General features: G+C 48.3%; 1 protein-coding gene across 2 annotated transcripts in view; it reads right to left on the reverse strand.

Moving 5' to 3' along the window:
• LOC134936174 (zinc finger protein 84-like) overlaps positions 1-16,214 on the reverse strand; it is a 31,665-nt gene extending 15,451 nt beyond the window's left edge. Inside the window, exons 1-2 of one of the 2 annotated variants that reach the window (XM_063931105.1) lie at positions 16,094-16,214; positions 13,179-13,348 (exon numbers count right to left, since the gene is read on the reverse strand). The gene's annotated coding sequence lies outside the window, so the exon portion shown is untranslated. The remainder of the gene's footprint in view (positions 1-13,178; positions 13,349-16,093) is intronic. The other variant, XM_063931104.1, reaches the window with a different exon arrangement.
• Positions 16,215-17,688: the final 1,474 nt, after the last annotated feature.

Here is a 17,688-nt window from a genome sequence, read left to right on the forward strand (position 1 = left end):
ACTGAGCCTTGTGGTACTTCTACTGATAGAGGTAGTGAAGAGAAGTTGACACTGCAAGAGCCATTAGATATGTCGCATAAAAACGAAGAAAGGGATGTGTCCTGAAGACCTAGGGACTTTCCTTATTGTATGAGAAGAGAGTTGTCAACTGTGTCAAAAGCACAAAGATCTAGAATAATAAAAAAGTGAGTAATGGCCTTTAGACTTCGCAGTGGCAAGATCTGTTAAATATCTGAATGCATAAGGAATACCATTTATTCTCTTAATACAATATAGTCACATATGTTATAGGTACAGCATATAGCTATTACTATCATATACTGTAACACACCTTATCATATAACATACCTTAACTCTTCATCCATTTTGTTTTATAAAGTGACCTTTATACAGACATTGGTTCACTTATCAGATACATGTACCTTTAAGCAGAGTTTGGAAAACAGCAAACTCATTGTGTGTAACACAATTGGAATTAGCACCAAATAAGGCTAATTAGCTTCTAGCTGGTTCCTTGTCCTAACATGAGCATAACACTGTACTCAAGATGCATGAAATCATATGGGAGTGTTATAAGAATGGGGCGTAACTGTGTATTATAAAAATCATTGTATCGTCATGTTTTCTTGGTTGAATCATATTGACCCGGTCTGAGACAATGGGGTATATTTACTAAGATTCGTAATTCTCACGATTTGGTGGGAGATTAATCACGAAATGACATCGAAAGTGAAAAACTGCAACTTAAATTTTTTCCGGCTAATTTACTAAGCTGTCGTATTCTGCATTTTCGTTTTTACCGATGTCGATGTCATTCGGTTTTTTTGGAAGTGTTTTACGGGAGTGAATTGCAAAACACATGCCGACTTTAACACAATGAATCACGGCCGGATCTGTGAGATCCGTGCTGGGGTTCATTGTGCACCTTTAATTTTTTTAAATCGTTTACATTTTAAAAAAAAAAAATGCGTGGGGTCCCCCATCTTAAGCCAAACCAGCCTTGGGCTCTTTGAGCCGGTCCTGGTTGAAAAAAATATGGGTAAAAAAGTGACAGGGGTTCCCCCATATTTAATCAACCAGCACCGGGCTCTGCGCCTGGTCCTGGTTCCAAAAATACGGGGGACAAAAAGCGCAGGGGTCCCCCGTATTTTTGAAACCAGCATCGGGCTCCACTAGCTGGACAGATCATGCCACAGCCGGGGGTCACTTTTATACAGTGCCCTGCGGCCGTGGCATTAAATACCCAGCTAGTCACCCCTGGCCGGGGTACCCTGGAGGAGTGGGAACCCCTTAAATCAAGGGGTCCCCCCCCTCCAGCCACCCAAGGGCCAGGGGTGAAGCCCGAGGCTGTCCCCCCCCCATCCAAGGGCTGCGGATGGGGGGCTGATAGCCTTTGAGAAAAGTGTTGGATATTGTTTTTAGTAGCAGTACTACAAGGACCAGCAAGCCTCCCCGCAAGCTGGTACTTGGAGAACCACAAGTACCAGCATGCGGCGAAATAAAGGGGCCCGCTGTTACCTGTAGTACTACTACTAAAAAAAAAACAATAAAGACAAAACACACACACCTTGACAGTAAAACTGTAATACATACATCCACACCACCATATACACATACTTACCTATGTTCCCACACAGGTCGGTCCTCTTCTCCATGTAGAATCCATGGTGTACCTTCTGAAAAAATTATACTCACCAAATCCAGTGTAGAGGGCTCCTCGTGTAATCCATTTGTAATCCTGGTACTTGGCAAAATAACAAACCGAACCCCCGACCTCGCACTGAAAGGGGCCCCATGTTTTCACATGGGACCCCTTTCCCCGAATGCCAGGAACCCCCTCTGACTTATGTCCAAGAAGGTTCCATTAGCCAATCAGGGAGCGCCACATTGTGGCACCCTCCTGATTGGCTGTGTGCTCCTGTAGTGTATGACAGGCAGCACACGGCAGTGTTACAATGTAGCGCCTATGCGCTCCATTGTAACCAGTGGTGGGATCTTTTAGCTCAGTGGTGAGGTTTCTCTCGGTCACCTGGTGCATCATGTACAGTGACCCCCGCCCCATGATCATGTACATTCTACTCGGGGAGAAAGTTTTCCTTTTGTATCTCACATATGTTATGGAGAATGCAGCAGGCTGCTACTATATCTGGCATGATTTTCAAGTCCACATCATTTCTCTTCATGAGGCAGCGCCAGCGTCCTTTTAAACGCCCAAACGCATTCTCCACTGCCATACGGGCCGAACTTAGGGCATGGGTATATGATGTCTGTTTGGAAGATAAGTAAACATGCTGAGTGTAGCCCTTCATTAGCCAGCGCTGTAATGGGTATGCTGCATCACCAATTAGGTGGACCAGGATGCCCACACCATGTACGATCACAGATTTCTGTTAATAAAACATTAATATTATTACAGGGGTAAAACTTGACTATTGGTTTATGGGCGAACATTAGTTTAAGGAGTAAATAATCTTACTTCTCGAGGGAAAAGCACTCCACCAAGCATGTTCTCAGCAATACCATAAAGATTGGAGTTGGCGAGAACCCTTGCATCATGTGACCACCCTATGAAGACATCTGTGAAACTAAAAATAAAGGTAAATTACAGTTTATGCATTATCATAAAATAGCCCAAGCCTATTTCAAACACATTAGTGAAACAGTGCTTACCAGTATTTGTGGTCCACTACAGCTTGCAGGACAATGGAATGCCAACCCTTGCGATTGTAGTAGTCTGCTGACCATGCCAATCCCTACTCCAAATAAACTGGAAACTGTGCTATACTCTCCAGGGGTAGCATACCACCAGAGAGCAATCGCTAATCTCCTGGCCGGCTCAATGGGGTTCCGGAACCTGGCGGTCTGCTTGGTGATTGTGGGGGACAGTAGTTCCAAAACATACTCGAATGTAGCACAAGACATCCTGAAGTTTTCCATCCACTGCTCCTCCTGATATGCTAGAATGGTCCGCATGAATGCTTCTCCATGTCTGCGATCTCTCACCCACATTCTTTGGCTTGGTGTAGAGTTCATTGTTATGAGAGAAATAACAACAGTGGATGATATAAGCGCTCTCCTCCTTTTCAAATATTTGCGTCCATAGGTAGCCCTCTCGACAAAGAATTGAGCCCTCCTTCTCCAGCTCAGCAGTAGGTAGCATAAGGTCAGAAGCTGCATCAAGCTGTCTGTAGCAGAAATAAGCAGCAGCAAACTGCAAACAGTCTGCGACTCCATGCTAGACACAGCTACTGCATCGGCGTCCATTGCTGCAATACTGTGAGCAGGCCCCACCCCTCCCTTTTGGTCCTTTTGATTACATCATCTTGAGGAGACTGTAAAAAGTCCATTTGTAATGACATCAATAGGCTTTTACAGAGCTTACCCGGGTTAGGTGGATACAGATTGGTGTCGAAGTGCAGTGGAAATGGGGGGGGCGCGACACGGGTTGCAGCCGGGTTAAACATCCCGGAACGGACACAGTACTTAGGTGGAAAAGGGGTATTAGTCAGGTATTTTCAATCTATGGGATGACAATCAGGTGTGAGTAGACCACCTGTCTTTCTAAAAGAACATATCTATCAAAGTCTGATGTTCACAACACGTTTGTGGAAGTGTATCATGCCACGAATAAAAAAAAAGATCTGAGGACCTCCGATGAAGAGTTGTTGATGCTTATTAGGCTGGAAAAGGTTATAACATCACCTCTAAAAAGAGTTGGACTCCATCAATCAACAGTCAGATTGTGAGGAAATTCCAGACCATTATTACTCTCCCCAGGAGTGGTCAACCAACAAAGATCACGCCAACAGCAAGGTGTCTAAAAGTTTGCAAGGTCACAAAGAAACCCAAAGGTAATCTTTAAGCAATTGAAGGCCTTTCTCACATTACCTAATGTTAATGTTCACAAGCCCACCATCAGGACATTGAACAACAATGGTGTGCATGCCAGGATTGCATGGAGAAAGCTGCTGCTCTCCAAAAAGAACATTGCTGCCCATTGGCAGTTTGTTAAAGATCACCTGGACAAGCCAGAAGGCTATTGGAACAATGTTTTGTGGACAGATGAGTCCAAAATAGAGCTTTCTGGATTAAATGAGAATAAGTATGTTTGGAGGAAGGAAAACACTGCATTACAGCATAAAAACATCAGACCATCTGTGAAACACGGTGGTGATATCATCATGGTTTGGGACTGTTTTGCTGCATCTGGCCCAGGACGACTAGGCGTCATTGATTGGACAACGAATTCTGAATTATAGCAGAAAATTCTAAACAAAAATGTCAGGAAATCTGTCCAAGAGCTGCATCTCAAGAGAACGTCTGTCATGCGGCAAGACAACGACCCAAAGCACACATATCATTAAATCAAAGAATGGTTAAAAAAGAATAAATTTAACGTTTTGGAATGTCTAAGTCAAAGTCCTGACCTTAGTCCATTCGAAATGTTGTGGAAGGACCTGAAGTGAGCAGTTCATGGGAGGAAAGACACCAACATAACAGCTGACGTTGACTCTTGGCCATAAGTAGGATGACTTGATACATGCTTCGATATCGTCGGCGTGTGTCCCCCGCAGCACAACAGGTAAGGTCTTTCTAAAGTCTCCGTCCAGCAGGACCATCACCCCACTCATCAGACAGGTGCATAATGAAGTATTTATAATAAACATATTTCACCCCTTTGGGGGTAGAATTTTGACACATCCCTTCTTATTGAGTGCCTACGTCACAAAAGAAAGCTGCGGTCCAAATTTCAAGTTCCTAGTCCTCATGGTTCCGGAGATATAGGGGTATATGCAATTGCGGTCGAATTCCCGAAATTGTCGAATTTCTGGAATTTTTCGCCAAAAAATAAAAAAATCGTCAATGCAATTCAGTGCTTTCCGTCAAAAAAACGGACTTTCAAAATTCGACTTTTTGAAATTCGACTTTTGTCAAATTCGACTTTTCTGCAATGATACAAGTGCTGCTATTCGACCAAAGTGTATTCAATTCAAGTTTGGAAATTCGACAACAGTGCTTTTAGACAGCAAATTCGTCATTTTCAATACGCCACACTTTTGAGGGTGAAACTAATAAAAAAAAATAAAAAATGTAATACATGTTTTTTTTGGTGGTTTTTTTTTTGGTAACAGCATATCTATTTATATTAGAAGGGATTAGGTACTTGGTTTGTCTTTTTTGGAGGCACAAGTATTATTTATATATTTTAAAAAATAAGAATTTACTTACCGATAATTCTATTTCTCGTAGTCCGTAGTGGATGCTGGGACTCCGTAAGGACCATGGGGAACAGCGGCTCCGCAGGAGACAGGGCACAAAAGTAAAAGCTTTAGGATCAGGTGGTGTGCACTGGCTCCTCCCCCCAAGACCCTCCTCCATGCCGCAGTTAGGATACTGTGCCCGGACGAGCGTACACAATAAGGAAGGATTTTGAATCCCGGGTAAGACTCATACCAGCCACACCAATCACACTGTACAACCTGTGATCTGAACCCAGTTAACAGCATGATAACAGCGGAGCCTCTGAAAAGATGGCTCACAACAATAATAACCCGATTTTGTAACAATAACTATGTACAAGTATTGCAGACAATCCGCACTTGGGATGGGCGCCCAGCATCCACTACGGACTACGAGAAATAGAATTATCGGTAAGTAAATTCTTATTTTCTCTGACGTCCTAAGTGGATGCTGGGACTCCGTAAGGACCATGGGGATTATACCAAAGCTCCCAAACGGGCGGGAGAGTGCGGATGACTCTGCAGCACCGAAAGAGAGAACTCCAGGTCCTCCTCAGCCAGGGTGTGCCCCTGACCAAGTAGCAGCTCGGCAAAGTTGTAAAGCCGAGACCCCTCGGGCAGCCGCCCAAGATGAGCCCACCTTCCTTGTGGAATGGGCATTTACATATTTTGGCTGTGGCAGGCCTGCCACAGAATGTGCAAGCTGAATTGTACTACACATCCAACTAGCAATCGTCTGCTTAGAAGCAAGAGCACCCAGTTCTTTGGGTGCCTACAGGATAACAGCAAGTCAGTTTTCCTGACTCCAACCGTCCTGGAAACCTATATTTTCAGGGCCCTGACAACATCTAGCAACTTGGAGTCCTCCAAGTCCCTAGCAGCCGCAGGTACCACCATAAACTGGTGCAGGTGAAACGCTGACACCACCTTAAGGAGAAACTGGGGACGAGTCCGCAGCTCTGCCCTGTCCGAATGGACAATCAGATATGGGCTTTGTGAGACCAAGCCGCCAATTCTGACACTCGCCTGGCCGAGGCCAGGGCCAACAACATGGTCACTTTTCATGTGAGATATTTCAAATCCACAGATTTGAGCGGTTTACCAATGTGATTTTAGGAATCCCAGAACTACGTTGAGATTCCACAGTGCCACTGGAGGCACAAAAGGGGGTTGTACATGTAGTACTCCCTTGTACAAACTTCTGGACTTCAGGAACTGAAGCCAAATTTTTTCTGGAAGAAAATTGACAGGGCCGCAATTTGAACCTTAATGGACCCCAATTTGAGGCCCATAGACACTCCTGTTTTCAGGAAATGCAGGAATCGACCGAGTTGAATTTTCTTCGTGGGGCCTTCCTGGCCTCCCACCACGCAACATATTTTCGCCACATGTGGTGATAATGTTGTGCGGTCACCTCCTTCCTGGCTTTGACCAGGGTAGGAATGACCTCTTCCGGAATGCCTTTTTTCCTTAGGATCCGGCGTTCCACCGCCATGCCGTCAAACGCAGCCGCGGTAAGTCATGAAAAAGACATGGTACTTGCTGAAGCAAGTCCCTTCTTAGCGGCAGAGGCCCTGAGTCCTCTGTGAGCATTTCTTGAAGTTCCGGTTACCAAGTTCTTCTTGGTCAATCCGGAGCCACGAGTATAGGCCCTCATTCCGAGTTGTTCGCTCAGTGTTTTTCATCGCATCGCAGTGAAATTCCGCTTAGTGCGCATGCGCAATGTTCGCACTGCGACTGCGCCAAGTAACTTTACAATGAAGAAAGTATTTTTACTCACGGCTTTTTCTTCGCTCCGGCGATCGTAATGTGATTGACAGGAAATGGGTGTTACTGGGCGGAAACACGGCGTTTTAGGGGCGTGTGGCTGAAAACGCTACCGTTTCCAGAAAAAACGCAGGAGTGGCCGGGGAAACGGTGGGAGTGCCTGGGCGAACGCTGGGTGTGTTTGTGACATCAGGCAGGAACGACAAGCACTGAACTGATCGCACAGGCAGAGTAAGTCTGAAGCTACTCTAAAACTGCTACGAGGTTTGTGATCGCAATATTGCGAATACATCGTTCGCAATTTTAAGATGCTAAGATACACTCCCAGTAGGCGGCGGCTTAGCGTGTGTAACTTTGCTAAATTCGCCTTGCGAGCGATCAACTCGGAATGAGGGCCATAGTTCTTACTCCTCTACGTCTTATAATTCTCAGTACCTTGGGTATGAGAAGCATAGGAGGGAACACATACACCGACTGGTACTCCCACGGTGTTACCAGAACGTCCACAGCTATTGCCTGAGGGTCTCTTGACCTGGCGCAATACCTGTCTAGTTTTTTGTTCAGGCGGGATGCCATCATGTCCACCTTTGGTCTTTCCCAACGGTTTACAATCCTGTGGAAGACTTCCCGATGAAGTCCCCACTCTCCCGGGTGGAGGTCGTGCCTGCTGAGGAAGTCTGCTTCCCAGTTTTCCACTCCCGGAATGAACACTGCTGACAGTGCTTATCACATGATTTTCCGCCCAGCGAAGAATCCTTGCAGTTTCTGCCATTGCCCTCCTGCTTCTTGTGCCGCCCTGTCTGTTTACGTGGGCGACTGCCGTGATGTTGTCCCACTGGATCAATACCGGCTGACCTTGAAGCAGAGGTCTTGCTAAGCTTAGAGCATTGTAAATTGCCCTTAGCTCCAGTATATTTATGTGGAGAGAAGTCTCCAGACTTGATCACACTCCCTGGAAATTTTTTCCTTGTGTGACTGCTCCCCAGCCTTTCAGGCTGGCATCCGTGGTCACCAGGACCCAGTCCTGAATGCCGAATCTGCGGCCATTTAATAGATGAGCACTCTGCAGCCACCGCAGAAGAAACACCCTTGTCCTTGGAGACAGGGTTATCCGCTGATGCATCTGAAGATGCGATCCGGACCATTTTTCCAGCAGATCCCACTGAAAGGTTCTTGCGTGAAATCTACCGAATGGAATCGCTTTGTAAGAAGCCACCATTTTTCCCAGGACCCTTGTGCAATGATGCACTGACACTTTTCCTGGTTTTAGGAGGTTCCTGACTAGCTCGGATAACTCCCTGGCTTTCTTCTCCGGGAGAAACACCCTTTTCTGGACTGTGTCCAGAATCATCCCTAGGAACAGTAGACGTGTCGTCGGAAAAAGCTGCGATTTTGGAATATTTAGAAACCACTCGTGCTGTCGTAGAACTACTTGAGATAGTGCTACTCCGACCTCCAACTGTTCTCTGGACCTTGCCCTTATCAGGAAATCGTCCATATTTCTTTTAAGAAGAATAATCATTTCGGCCATTACCTTGGTAAAGACCCGGGGTGCCGTGGACAATCCAAACGGCAGCGTCTGAACTGATAGTGACAGTTCTGTACCACGAACCTGAGGTACCCTTGGTGAGAAGGGCAAATTTGGACATGTAGGTAAGCATCCCTGATGTCCAGTGACACCATATCGTCCCCTTCTTCCTGGTTCGCTATCACTGCTCTTAGTGACTCCATCTTGATTTGAACCTTTGTATGTAAGTGTTCAAATATTTCAGATTTAGAATAGGTCTCACCGAGCCGTCTGGCTTCAGTACCACAATATAGTGTGGAATAATACCCCTTTCCTTGTTGTAGGAGGGGTACTTTGATTATCACCTGCTGGGAATACAGCATGTGAATTGTTTCCAATACTGCCTCCCTGTCGGAGGGAGACGTTGGTAAAGCAGACTTCAGGAACCTGCGAGGGGGAGACGTCTCGAATTTCCAATCTGTACCCCTGGGATACTACTTGTAGGATCCAGGGGTCCACTTGCGAGTGAGCCCACTGCGTGCTGAAACTCTTGAGACGACCCCCCACCGCACCTGAGTCCGCTTGTACGGCCCCAGCGTCATGCTGCGGACTTGGCAGAAGCGGTGGAGGGCTTCTGTTCCTGGGAATGGGCTGCCTGCTGCAGTCTTCTTCCCTTTCCTCTATCCCTGGGCAGATATGACTGGCCTTTTGCCCACTTGCCCTTATGGGGACGAAAGGACTGAGGCTGAAAAGACTGTCTTTTTCTGCTGAGATGTGACTTGGGGTAAAAAAGGTGGATTTTCCAGCTGTTGCCATGGCCACCATGTCCGATGGACCGCCCCTTTATACGGCAATACTTCCATGTGCCGTCTGGAATCTGCATCACCTGACCACTGTCGTGTCCATAAACATCGTCTGGCAGATATGGACATCACACTTACTCTTGATGCCAGAATGCAAATATCCCTCTGCGCATCTCGCATATATAGAAATGCATCCTTTAAATGCTCTATAGTCAATAAAATACTGTCCCTGTCAAGGGTATCAATATTTTCAGTCAGGGAATCCGACCAAGCCACCCCAGCGCTGCACAGCCAGGCTGAGGCGATTTCTGGTCGCAGTATAACACCAGTATGTGTATATATACGTTTAAGGATATTTTCCAGCCTCCTATCAGCTGGCTCCATGAGGGCGGCCGTATCTGGAGACGGTAACGCCACTTGTTTTGATAAGCGTGTGAGCGCCTTATCCACCCTAAGGGGTGTTTCCCAACTCGCCCTAACTTCTGGCGGGAAAGGGTATACCGCCAATAATTTTCTATCGGAGGAAACCCACGTATCATCACACACTTCATTTAATTTATCTGTTTTAGGAAAAACTACAGGTAGTTTTTTCACACCCCACATAATACCCTCTTTTGTGGTACTTGTAGTATCAGAAATATGTAACACCTCCTTCATTGCCCTTAACATGTAACGTGTGGCCCCAAAGGAAAATACGTTTGTTTCTTCACCGTCGACACTGGAGTCAGTGTCCGTGTCTGTGTCGACCGACTGAGGTAAATGGGCGTTTTAAAGCCCCTGACGGTGTCTGAGATGCCTGGACAGGTACTAATTTGTTTGCCGGCCGTCTCATGTCGTCAACCGACCTTGCAGCGTGTTGACATTATCACGTAATTCCTAAATAAGCCATCCATTCCGGTGTCGACTCCCTAGAGAGTGACATCACCAATACAGGCAATTTGCTCCGCCTCCTCACCAACATCGTCCTCATACATGTCGACACACACCACACACACAGGGAATGCTCTGATAGAGGACAGGACCCCACTAGCCCTTTGGGGAGACAGAGGGAGAGTTTGCCAGCACACACCAAAACGCTATAATTATACAGGGACAACCTTCATATAAGTGTTTTTCCCTTATAGCATCTTAATATATATATAATCATATCGCCAAATAAGTGCCCCCCCTCTCTGTTTTAACCCTGTTTCTGTAGTGCAGTGCAGGGGAGAGCCTGGGAGCCTTCCCACCAGCATTTCTGTGAGGGAAAATGGCGCTGTGTGCTGAGGAGAATAGGCCCCGCCCCCTTTTCGGCGGGCTTCTTCTCCCGTTTTTCTGACATCCTGGCAGGGGTTAAATACATCCATATAGCCCCAGAGGCTATATGTGATGTATTTTTAGCCAGTAAAGGTACTTTCATTGCTGCCCAGGGCGCCCCCCCCAGCGCCCTGCACCCTCAGTAACCGCTGGTGTGAAGTGTGCTGACAACAATGGCGCACAGCTGCAGTGCTGTGCGCTACCTCATGAAGACTGAAAAGTCTTCTGCCGCCGGTTTCTGGACCTCTTCACTCTTCGGCATCTGCAAGGGGGTCGGCGGCGCGGCTCTGGGACCGGACTCCATGGCTGGGCCTGTGTTCGATCCCTCTGGAGCTAATGGTGTCCAGTAGCCTAAGAAGCCAATCCATCCTGCACGCAGGTGAGTTCACTTCTTCTCCCCTAAGTCCCTCGTAGCAGTGAGCCTGTTGCCAGCAGGACTCACTGAAAATAAAAAACCTAACAAAACTTTTACTCTAAGCAGCTCTTTAGGAGAGCCACCTAGATTGCACCCTTCTCGGCCGGGCACAAAAATCTAACTGAGGCTTGGAGGAGGGTCATGGGGGGGAGGAGCCAGTGCACACCACCTGATCCTAAAGCTTTTACTTTTGTGCCCTCTCTCCTGCGGAGCCGCTGTTCCCCATGGTCCTTACGGAGTCCCAGCATCCACTTAGGACGTCAGAGAAAATATATATTTTTTTTTAGCTGGAACGGTAAAATCAAGGGAAAAAATGGAGTGGGGTCCCCCCTCCAAAGCATAACCAGCCTTCGGGCTCTACGAGCTGGTCCTGGTTCTAAAAATGCGGGGAAAAATTTGACAGGGGATCCCCCGTATTTTTAAAACCAGCACCGGGCTCTGCGCCTGGTGCTGGTGCAAAAAATATGGGGGACAAAAAGAGTAGGGGTCCCCCGTATTTTTTACACCAGCATCGGGCTCCACTAGCTGGACAGATAATGCCACAGCCGGGGATCACTTTTATACAGTGCCCTGCGGCCGTGGCATTAAATATCCAACTAGTCTCCCCTGGCCGGGGTACCCTGGGGGAGTGGGGACCCCTTCAATCAAGGGGCCCCCCCCCAGCCACCCAAGGGCCAGGGGTGAAGCCGAGGCTGTCCCCCCCATCCCAGGGCTGCGGATGGGAGGCTGGTAGCCTTGAGTAAAATGACAGAATATTGTTTTTTTCCAGTAGTACTACAAGTCCCAGCAAGCCTCCCCCGCAAGCTGGTATTTGGAGAACCACAAGTACCAGCATGCGGGAGAAAAACGGGCCTGCAGGTACCTGTAGTACTACTGGAAAAAAAATACCCAAATAAAAACAGGACACACACACCGTGACATGTACAACTTTATTACACACTGCCGACACACACATACTTACCTATGTTGACACGAAGCAGTCGGTCCTCTTCTCCAAGTAGAATCCACGGATACCTGAAAATAAAAGATAATTATACTCACCTGAACCAGGGTCCAGAGATAAATCCACGTCCAGAGTATAATCCACGTACTTGGCAAAAAAAAAAAAAACGAACACCCGACCAACGGACTGAAAGGGGTCCCATGTTGACACATGAGACCCCTTTCCCCAATGCAGAGACCTCTCCGTGACAGCTGTCACAGAAAGGTCTCTCCAGCAAATCAGCAAGTGCAACGTCCTTGCACTCTGCTGATTGGCTCTGTGCGCGTCTGAGCTGACAGCGCATCGCAAAGCCTCTCCATTACTTTCAATGGTGGGAACTTTGCGGCTAGCGGTGAGGTCACCCGCCGGTCAGCGGCTGACCGCGGGTAACCACACCGCTGACGGCAAAGTTCCCACCATTGAAAGTAATGGAGAGGCTTTGCGATGCGCTGTCACAGCCCAGACAGCGCACAGCCAATCAGGTGAGCGCCGCGTAGTAGCGCTTCCTGATTGGCTGAAGGGACCTCAGTGACAGGAGTCACGTGGGGTCCCGGCTCATTCGGGGAAAGGGGTCTCATGTGTCAATATGGGACCCCTTTCAGTCCGCTGGCACTGGTTTTTGCGTTTTTTTTTTTTTTGCCAAGTACCTGGATTATACTCTGGATGTGGATTTATCTCTGGACCCTGGTTCAGGTGAGTATAATGATCTTTTATTTTCAGGTACCCGTGGATTCTACTTGGAGAAGAGGACCGACTGCTTCGTGTCAACATAGGTAAGTATGTGTGTCGGCAGTGTGTAATAAAGTTGTACATGTCACGGTGTGTGTGTCCTGTTTTTATTTGGGTATTTTTTTCCCCAGTAGTACTACAGGTACCAGCGGGCCCGTTTTTCTCCCGCATGCTGGTACTTGTGGTTCTCCAATTAGTAGCAATTTGTCTGGCACAAGCTGCTTGGAGGACTGTGTTATTGATATAAAGACAACATTGGCAACATCAGTTTATAGCTGTAAGAATATAGGGCCTAATTCAGACCTGATCGCTAGGGTGCGATTTTTGCACTGATGCGATCAGGAAGTCGTCGCCTACATGGGGAGGTGGTAAATTGCTGTGCAGGGGTGCAAACGCATGTGCAGAGAGCTGTACAGTCTCTGCACAGCCCAGTACTTACTCTGTGCGATGATCCGGGCCAGGGCTGACGTCAGAAACCCTCCCTCCAAATGGCTGGACACTCCTGCATTTTTCTGGACACTCCCTGGAAATGGTCAGTTGCCACCAACAAATGGCCTCTTCCTGTCAGTCGCGGGTGCGATTGCTTTCTTCGTTGAAGGTTGATTCGAACTGTGGTAAAAACACCATGTACAGGGAGCTGAAGGCTATTTGGAAATCCTTGAGGGATCACCAGCTTCTATTACCTGCTGAAAACTCTATTACATAACTAAGGCCACTTAGAAACTTGTTATAGGAATGGTTGCATGGATACATAAAACAATCTAAATGGATCTCACCACATCTCTGCACAGGAAATAACATTATTATGTTTGCCGACATTGATTAAATATATCCAGTGCATCATATTGTCATTTACTGTGGTACTGATCAGGTCACAATATAAAAGGATTACCATATATACTCAAGTATAAACCGTCTTTTTCAGCACTTTTTTTTGTGCTGAAAAAGCCACCTCGGCTTATACTCGAGTCAGTGCAGTGACAGGGAGTGCAGTGTGAAGGAGGGACATGGAGGGCACAGCAAGCGGCTCTCCTGTGTCCCTCCTGCAACTCCAGCGGCAGCAGCGGGTCTATTAAAGGAAGTACCCGTTCGTGACCTCTAATCATGAACCGGCACTTCCTTTAATAGACCCGTCGCGGCCGCCGGAGATGCAGGAGGGACACAGGAGAGGCGCACGCTGTGCGCTCCGTGTCCCTCCTTCAGAAGACAGCGCGGGATCGACGGAGGGGTAAGTAACAGCACTGGGGGAGCATATTTGGCACTTGGGGAGGGGGCATATCTATCAGCAGCTTGAGGGGCAAATCTGGCAGCAGCATGATGGGCATATCTGGCAGCAGCATGAGGGCATATATGGCAGCAGCATCAGGGGCATATCTGGCAGCAGCATGAGGGACATATCTGGCAGCAGCATGAGGGCATATCTTGCACATCTGGCACTGTGGGGCATATTTGGCAGTATGAGGGCATATCTGGCACTGTGGGGCATATCTGGCACTGTGAGGGCATATCTGGCACTGTGAGGGCATATCTGGCACTGTGAGGGCATATCTGGCACTGTGAGGGCATATCTGGCACTGTGAGGGCATATCTGGCACTGTGAGGGCATATCTGGCACTGTGAGGGCATATCTGGCACTGTGGGGTCATATCTGGCAGTATCAGGGCATATCTGGCACTGAGGGCTGTGTACGGCTAGAGCTGCATTTCCTACCCTAGGCTTATACTCGAGTTAATATACGTTTTCCCAGGTTTTTGTGGTAAAATTAGGTGCCTCGGCTTATATTCGGGTCGACTTATACTCGAGTATATACGGTATGTTGAATTTATCTGATCTTCACACATCTCTCGCAGTTCTCAACAAAAACCTGGAGGAATCTGAGAATCTTGGTACATTTTCACCTCCAATTAGAGAGATCAAGTTATTACAATAACCCAGCGGTTCCCAAACATTTTTGAATCACGGCGCCCTCAGAATTTTTTATCATGGCACCGAGGCCAAACATTTCTTATTGAGAAATTCAGAAAAACAAATATTAAATGAAGTAAATTATGTTTATATGTCATCATTAGGTTCAGTTGTGTGGTGAGGGGCAGGAGTCACTTGTGTTTGTCCACATATTTTATGATTGGCAGCCAAAAGCACTGGTTTTGCCGATTACACTGATGATAAATAATTTTAATGGATACTGGACCAACCCAAAGCACCCCAGGGTGCCACAGCAAACAGTTTGAGGACCTCTGCAATTAGGAATTTTTTGCACCTGAGCAAATGAGTATTCAATACCCATAGCGAATAAACCCCTATAGATGATTATAGGAGACTCATCAGGCTGATCTCTCTGATCAGAGGGCCGGTACACAGGCCATATCTCAGGTGGGCACTGACTGCAGTATGGGCCAGTGTGAGCTCTGACCAGGAACAGGCTGCTGCCCACTAGTAGATCTCCTACTTGCTGAGGTTACAAACCACAGGACACTCCCACCATGCAACGTGGCCCAGGCTAGGCGAGAGGATAAACCTAACCTCCATCTCTCTTCCCCCATATGCAGCATATGCCACCCCCTAACCGCGTGACCCAAGGGTCGCATAGCACCCACTAACCGCGTGACCCAAGGGTCGCATGGCACCCACTAACTGCGTGACCCAAGGGTCGCATGGCACCCACTAACCGCGTGACCCAAGGGTCGCATGGCACCCACTAACCGCGTGACCCAAGGGTCGCATGGCACCCACTAACCGCGTGACCCAAGGGTCGCAAGATCCCCCCCTAACCGCGTGACCCAAGGGTCGTATGATATCCCCAAACGTGTGACCCAAGGGTCCCATGATACCCCCTAACCACATGACCCAAGGGTCGCATGGCACCTCCTAAACGCGTGACCCAAGAGTGGCATTTAAACAATTACTTTTTTTTTTTAATACGTTTTTAAACCGTAATATTTTGGCACAATTAAAAAGAAATGTTCCCACAACAGCCAGCACAGCCCCTGTGACCGGGGAAAAGATACTGTGAATACTGCAGCGTGAAGATGGAAGGGGTGACAGTATGCTCCTGCTGTACAGGAACACAACCCCTGCACACTACCGGCGCTGTGTCCCGCATCAGAACACATGGATCAGCACCGCACATGCAGCTGCAGGGGAGTAGTAGGGGGAGGAGGGGGGGGGGATTCGGGCATCAAATCGAGGATTATCCCTGGGTAAGGGACCGATTCCCAAACTCAGCATCGCGGGCAGCAGTGATGGGGAGATCCCCTGCAGGGGGCTAGCAGTGAGGACAGCTGGGTGACACACACTGTACAGCCCCCAGCCTGTCCTGCTGAGCAGCGGGGAACCCGCACCCACAGCACTCACCTCACTCACTGGCCGCAGCTTCTCTCCTCCCGCCGCCTCATGTAACAGAGCGCTCGCTCGAAAATCCCCCGTGGAAGAGACTGGGCGGGTACTATGAGATGGGGGAGGGAATGGGCGGGGCCACGGACGAGGGGGAGCAGGACACGATGGAAAGAGATCAGACTGGGCGGGGACACACAGAAGGGGGAGTTTACTGGGCGGGGATACACTAAAGGGGGCGGGTAAACTAAAGAGCGGGAAAGAGGCATGGCAGAGGAACGGAGGAGTGGGCGGGGACACATGGACATTCTCATCACTCGGGAGCACAGAGCTCAGAAGGTTGGTTCTAAATCGGAGTGGGAGAAGGGACCTTCTCACATCACTAGGGGGGAGATGTACTAAGCCTGAAAAGTGATAAATATCACTTTGATAAAGCACCAGCCAATCGGCTCCTAACTGCCATGTTACAGGCTGTGTTTGAAAAATGACAGTTAGGAGCCGATTGGCTGATACTTTATCACTGTGATATTTATCACTTTTCAGGCTTAGTACATCTGGCCCTAGTTGAGGAGACACGGCACCAGGGGGAGGAGCTACAGCCAAGCAGGGTACCCGAAAAGTACCCTTGCTTCGCTCGCCACGCTTCGGGCACGGTGGCGAGCGGGGGTTACTAAAGGTAATAGTTGGTGGCGTGGATAGTAGAGGAACTATCCCACTAGCCTAGCCCCTCCCCCTTGTGTCGTGGCTCCTGCCCCTGACGTAAAAAGTCCCTTAGGCCACTTGAATCTAGCATCTACCTAGCTCGGATTGCTGGGTTCGTGGCGTGCAGCGGCCCGGGTCATCTCCTGACGTCACCAGGTCATGTGACTGTACGGCAGTAATGGTGGCGTAAATGTCCCAATGATGGTAGAATCAAGTTAGAGAAAGGATCTCTGACATCAGGGGGAGGGGCCACGGCACCAGGGGGAGGAGCCAGGCCAGCGGTATAGTTCTTCTATTATCCACGCCACCAACCAGTGCCGTAACTAGACATTTTGTGTGCAAGATCGGGCATCGGCGCCCCCCATCTATGTAAAATAGTGGCAGTGCCTGCCGTAGGCGCGCGCAAAAAATATAGGGGCATGGCTTCATGGGGAAGAAGGGGTGTGGCAACAAAATAATACCAATTCATATTACATATTATAGTAGTGTTCATTATTCAAGTTACGCCACACAGTGGCGCCACTACACCAAGTACAGCCCCTCTTACACATTACGGCGGACAGATTCCCCTTTTTAAACATTACGGCAGACAGCGTCCCCTTTTACACATTACGGCAGACAGCATCCCCTTTTACACATTAAGGCAAACTGCGTCCCCCTTTTACACGTTACGGCAGACAGCATCCCCTTTTACACATTACGGCAAACTGCGTCCCCCTTTTTACACATTACGGCAGATAGCTCCCCCTTTTTACACATTACGGCAGACAGCATCCCCTTTTTACACATTACGGCAGACAGCGCCCCTTTTTCTCTATCGTCCTAGTGGATGCTGGGGTTCCTGAAAGGACCATGGGGAATAGCGGCTCCGCAGGAGACAGGGCACAAAAAGTAAAGCTTTACGATCAGGTGGT

This window comes from Pseudophryne corroboree, chromosome 6 (genome assembly GCF_028390025.1).
Source record: "Pseudophryne corroboree isolate aPseCor3 chromosome 6, aPseCor3.hap2, whole genome shotgun sequence".
Lineage (NCBI taxonomy): Eukaryota > Metazoa > Chordata > Amphibia > Anura > Myobatrachidae > Pseudophryne > Pseudophryne corroboree.